Here is a 6,039-nt window from a genome sequence, read left to right as displayed (position 1 = left end):
GAAGGTGTTTTGATATTTGTCCTTCTGGGGGAAAAAAAGGTTTATTGGTGTCAGCAATTCTTCACACGAGTGGCTCTCAGTTTGTGTTTTCAGGGCTTACAGTGCTGCTACTATTTCCCAGCCAGTCAGTTAATTGCATCCACGTGGCATCGCAGGTGTAACTCGGTCCCTGATTAGACGGATAGAATGAGAACCAGCAGGCTCGGAGTCCCGTCAGCGAGGGCTGAGAAGCACAGCACAATATGAACGAGTAACTTCACGGCCCGCGAAGCTAATAAATAAACTCACGCTGAGGCTACAGTCCAAAGAATAATAAGCTACCCTGTGACAAAAAATAAACAGGTAATGTGGTTCAGTTTGTGTTTCACTTATGAAAAAGGAGACCATACAGCGACTTCCAACCTGGATAACAAGGAGGTGACTGTAACTTAAAACAAAGTAAGAATATAATGAGCTCTTTTTGCAGCAAGGTAAATGCTGAATAAATACTAGTATCTATGAGTGGCCAGTATGCTCCAAATCATTCCCTACTCGAATCAAGTCACTGCACATGCTTGTAAGTGTAAATTGCTGGCAGGGTGATAATGCTGGCTGTGGCTGCTTTTGACATATGTGATACCCAAGTGTTTTTCTCACCCGCATATCCATGAACGTGTGGACTCAGCAGTGTTAGCCTGAGGACATCTGCAGCGCTTCCAGGAAACCGTACCATAAACTCATACAAATCAAGTTTCTTCTTTTTCCCCCTATGCTCATGCATCCTATTTTGGTTGCTGTGAACATGTTAGGATAATCTGATAAGCACATAATCGTTCTGCGAGGGACAGTTTCAAAGTTACGTATGAACACACAGGGGACAGCTCTCATTTTAGCTAATCCTTGCCAGGAGGCATTGTGCCAACTGGGTACGCACTGAGACTGTACATGAAGCAAGCTGGTTTTTAAGAGAGCGAGGAAGAGAAGCTAAATCCCACAGATGTCTTTCCTTCTCGAGGATTCTCTAGTCTTCGCCGTTTTCACCATCCCCCATTGCCTCATTAATTGTAAATACCACTTAATTTCACCCTTTAAACACAGCACACTTCCCTGTATATGTCTCACTAAGATCTCCCAAAGTGACTATCTCTACTCTCTATCAAGTCTTCTTAGGAAAAAAAAGGAGTTTAATGTGACAGTGTGAAACTGTCTCAGGTGCACAGCTTGTCTAAGAGCTGATAGATCGAATGATGAACCTGAATAAAGCTCGTTCAGATGGAAAACCTCCGACAGATAAATCGTCTCCATTAAGTCACCCGTTCATCATGTGCTGATTAGCTGCAGGCTGTACATAAGGCTTATATCACACACTAGGTCTTGTTAGTACTCGTCTGTGTCGACTAACATGCCCCGGGCCATATGAAGCCAGGACTCCTGAGTAGTGAAAAGCTTCCTTTCTAAAGAAAAACAAATCTGCCTGAAGGAGACAGACTGCAGCTCTGACAGGGAGAACTGGACCAAAACTACAGTTATCAGTGTTTTACTGGTGCTGAAGTGAACTGGTGAGCCCGACTGTGACATCAGGATTTGCTGGAATAACTGATTTTGTTTACCCACAGTGGAAACTTGTTACAGCACTTGTTTTAGGCTGATTTGGTGAACTTGTTAGCAAGACACAGAGCAGTTACCGAGCAAAGTAATCACCTATAATTTGTCTGTTTCCACCCTTTTGAATCCAAGACCAATATTTACTGACGTTACCTTTGATTTAATCTCCAACCAGTCCATGGTTAATTACCTAACTGTATAGCGGCTAAATGCTGTACTATCTTCGCCAAAAGACAGCTGCATTGTAGATCTGCCAGCTGTAGCCAAAAGCAAAGAGACGACAACACTGCGGGTCAACAAAAACTTTAAAGTGCAATGCAAAACAGCACAATGTTCCAGGTCAACTCCCAACCAGGTGTACCTTTTACTGCATCACATTTCCTGCTGTCTTTCCCACATTTCCTGTTGGCTATCTGCAGCTATCAAATAAAAGGCAAAATGAGCATCATTATGAGAGATTTGCTTCACACATTGTAATTTGATAAATTGAGGATATGAAAGCGTGATGATTTTACAGACTTTAAAAATCGTCTTTCTGACTGTCTGATTTTAGTAATGGGTAAATTGGTTGCTAGGAAACTGACACTGACAGTTACGGGAACCAAACCCTATTACACCTAACTATAGATATTACTTTGTCTGCATCAAGTGTGGATACGATGACAGATATAGTTTAACAGCAAATAATAATCATGCACTGCAGAATGAGTGTGGAATACATATTACTGTGAAACTGAGTTTTAAACAAGTATCCGGTCTGACATGTTGACCACATTTTTTTTTAACTCTTCCATCACAGATTTTAAAAAAACTATTTTAATTTTGTATTCAACATAATTCTGGACTAATCTGGCCAATAGCAAGCATTCTTTTTAAATTGTTTTTCTGTTCTTATCCTTTACCTCTTTAGCTCCAGAGAACTTTAGCTGTTTAGCTTTTTGGGAGGACAGAAAGCTAAACAGCTGAGCCACCGAGTAAAAACAAGTTTGAACTGGTAGGTGTCACCATGTGTCAATCTATAGAATCCAAAACACACCCAGTGTCATCAAAGCAGTGCAAATCCCATTGCTACTTCATCGCTAATGACTGCATTAGTAGCTGTAAAAACAGATTTAGAGTGTTTAGGCATGTCAAATGGGACCAGTTGTAACTTAACGATTTTTGGAAGCAAATTATTCACCTCCTCTCCTGCAACATGCCTTGGCTACATCAGTGTCAGGTAATGTCCAAACATTTCCATTAATCACAATAAGACACAGTAAACACAGAGAGTGATAATGAAATTCCGGCAGTCGAGAGAAACAATGCAACGATGACAACGTGTTTAATTACTCCATTACCCTCTGGAACCCTACGGCTGTTATTTGTGTGCACTAAGTCCTCTTTCTTTCTGAGGGAATGACACTAAAACCTGATGTTTTAGATTGCTGAGATTTGTGTCGGCTGCTCTATTAGAGCTGACAGAAATGTCTTACTCCCACATGATAATGTCTGTTTGAGAAATTTAAAAAAAAAAAAAAAAGTACTAATAAGATGGCAGTCACTACCATTTCAGATAGCAGCGAGTTATGTCCGTACAGGGAAAAGAGTAGGCTGGATGTGTATTTTTCCTTTCAAGCACTTCTTTTTTTTTTCCCCTTCCCTCTTCCGTCACTGTTCGTGTGTGAAGCTACAAGATGACAAAGACACACAAAAGCAGACAAAGAGTTCTTGGAGAGAGATCGTGGGGGCAGGCTGATGCAGCCCAGAGGAAGCTGATGACCAGTATAAAAACTGCTGCCTTCAGACATGAACAGACAACACTCTGTATGACCTAATTCATTTGAAAGATATTGAAAGTATAGCAGTGTTTTGTTTTGTTTATTTATTAGCCTTTACTTCACTGCACCACCTGAAAAATACACTGAATACTTATATGGGGCTGATTTCTTATCCTTCCTTCAAAGTTATAGCATATTTCTCTGCTTCAGTATCGGCTGCAAAGCAGAATTTCCCAACATAGAGACTTTAGTGGGGCAGACTAGTCAGAGTGTAACTGGCAACTCATTTTAGCATATTTAAATACCTCCAAGAAAAAGTCTCCAAAAGTTGATTCTGTTCATCTGGACGTAGCGTTTTGTGGGAGAAATGTTTCGTCACTCATCCAAGTGACTTCTTCAGTCTCAGCTGACTGCAGGTTTCCCCGATCTTATAAACAGTACATTTGCATAATGACTGAAACCAGCCCACTGAAGGACCAATGGGCTGGGAGGTCAGTTCCTTAATCTTAATTATGCAAATTTTCATGACCATTGATCAACAACTACTGACCAAAACCCACTGATCAATGGCCATGAGTACCATTCACAGAGAGTTGGGGAATTTCTGCAATCACAGCATTATAAGATGGCGAAAGATGTACCCTTAGGCCCCTCCTCGATTCAGAGATGGTCTTTCCCTTTTCACGTAAATGGCCTCCTTGACTCCGCGCTCAAACCAGCGTCCAGATGAACAGAATCAACTTGAATGCATCAAGACTCCAAGAAAAAGGTTCCATCCACGATCAGTCCACTATTGGAGAATCCCCTAGCTAGCCCCAGCCTTCCCTGCTTTGTGTTTTCCTGACTGGCTGACTCGTTAGTCAGATCACTGATGTGGAGGTTTTCAATATCATTCAGCTCCATCGACAGTCTTTGACTGCAGCTGGTGACAGTAGCCCATGTTCTGCCTCAGAGATCCATTGCAAGCTGCAGGGACACTCTAATGAGAACCTGTGGCAGGTGGAAAAGTGGTTAAAATGCTCAAGCTCACGGAGGCTTCAGAGCAGAACAAGGACTACCAGCTGCAGTCGGGAGTTCATCTGTGGATCAGGATACTCTGCTCAGTTAGGTCCATAAGTTTGTGGACAGTGGCATATTTTTCTTGAGTTTCCTCTCTGTAATCCACCACTGTGCATTTTTTAAATCATACAATGAGTTTCTGACTGAAGTGCAAGGAGTGTGACAAAAGTGTTGCACTCACTGGCATTGTCATATATCTGATTTTTCAGAGGTTCGAAAGTAACTGGGGTAAAAATTAATCTTTTTATTTTTATTATTTGGCCAAAAACCTGTGGACCTACCTGTATCTGTTAACGTTCTTGGCGAAATATTTGGAACAGCGCGCAGGAAAAGATGAAGTGATATTACATATCACTTCATTTTGAGATACGTTTTCAGTACTCTGGCAATATGAACACTTTTATTAAAAACACAGACCATGCTAAAAATGGATCCCACTACCAATTCCTTAAGGTGGTGCCTTTCAAAATAAAATGAGATTAACGTCAATGGAAGTTAACTAAGTTATAGTGAAGCATAAGAACTTCACAGGGGGGACGTGGTGGACAGCAGGGGAAAGCAAATTAGAGAGCAAGTTAGATCAGACACATTATTCCAACTGACTAATAATAATAATAATACATATATGCTCACTGTGACACCACAATGCAGGGAAAGTGCTATCTTATTCTTCAAGTATACAAGGATGGTGATTAATTATCTACACCGAGAATTGCTATTTTGTAGGTAATATATGACACGTGGGCAATGCATGGAGAGCTACACTGTACCGACTGCCCAGGTAGCTGAAGATGTAAAATATGCACTCCAACATCCTATTTCCATTTTATTTTTGCCTTTCAAAGAAGGGGAGCCAAGTTCAAATTCAAATTCACCTTGTACCTTCCTGTCACAAATGCAAAAATGATTTTCATTTCATCTCACCATTGAAAAAAAAAAATCTCAACTTGTAATTTTTATTCATTGAATTATATAATTATTAAGATCTTCTTACATGAAAAATGTATAAATGTATAAATCTTTGACACATTTTCAGTTATCCCATATAATCCTGTTATTCTCTGTGTAGATACATAGGTGCTTGAGTCTGAACCAGCCTCTGGTCTGATGCCTTTGTTTTCCCTTGTGGGGGGAACAAAGGCATCAAAGCAACCAAAATACCCATGTGCATGCACAATCACGCAGTTGCAGAGACGTGGACACACACACACACACACACACACACGCTCACATACGTGGAAGCACACAGGCACACAAACACATACGCAGAAGGGTGCAGGAGGAAAAGGGGTTTGAACACCAAGACGTGCATGCGCATACACCACCCTTTCAAGCAGTCACAGATACACACATATACAAATCCAGACAGTCAGTGTTTGGGTAACCATGGTGATGGCAAAGCCCAAAGGTTTGTTACTGAAACCTAGTTAATTAGAAGGAGTAAGGGCGAAAGAGAGAGAGTAATGTCGATACTCGAGGGAAAGTGTTTCGCCATCTGTTAAAACCCACATGTACCCTCTGCCCGGTCGTGTGTGGATACAGTGTAACTGTGTGTGCACGAGCTGGCCACAGTTGTTGCATGAGCAAACACAAACACACACACACACACACACACACACACACACACACACACACA

General features: G+C 41.2%; 1 protein-coding gene across 3 annotated transcripts in view; it reads right to left on the bottom strand.

Moving 5' to 3' along the window:
- Nucleotides 1-6,039, bottom strand: part of macrod1 (mono-ADP ribosylhydrolase 1) — a 147,068-nt gene that overhangs the window by 69,661 nt on the left and 71,368 nt on the right. The gene's annotated exons all lie outside the window — the stretch shown is intronic.

This window comes from Haplochromis burtoni, unplaced genomic scaffold, assembly GCF_018398535.1.
Source record: "Haplochromis burtoni strain Fernald_Lab_line unplaced genomic scaffold, NCSU_Asbu1 Contig_4, whole genome shotgun sequence".
Classification (NCBI taxonomy): Eukaryota; Metazoa; Chordata; class Actinopteri; order Cichliformes; family Cichlidae; genus Haplochromis; species Haplochromis burtoni.
This window is presented reverse-complemented; position numbering and strand designations above follow the sequence as displayed.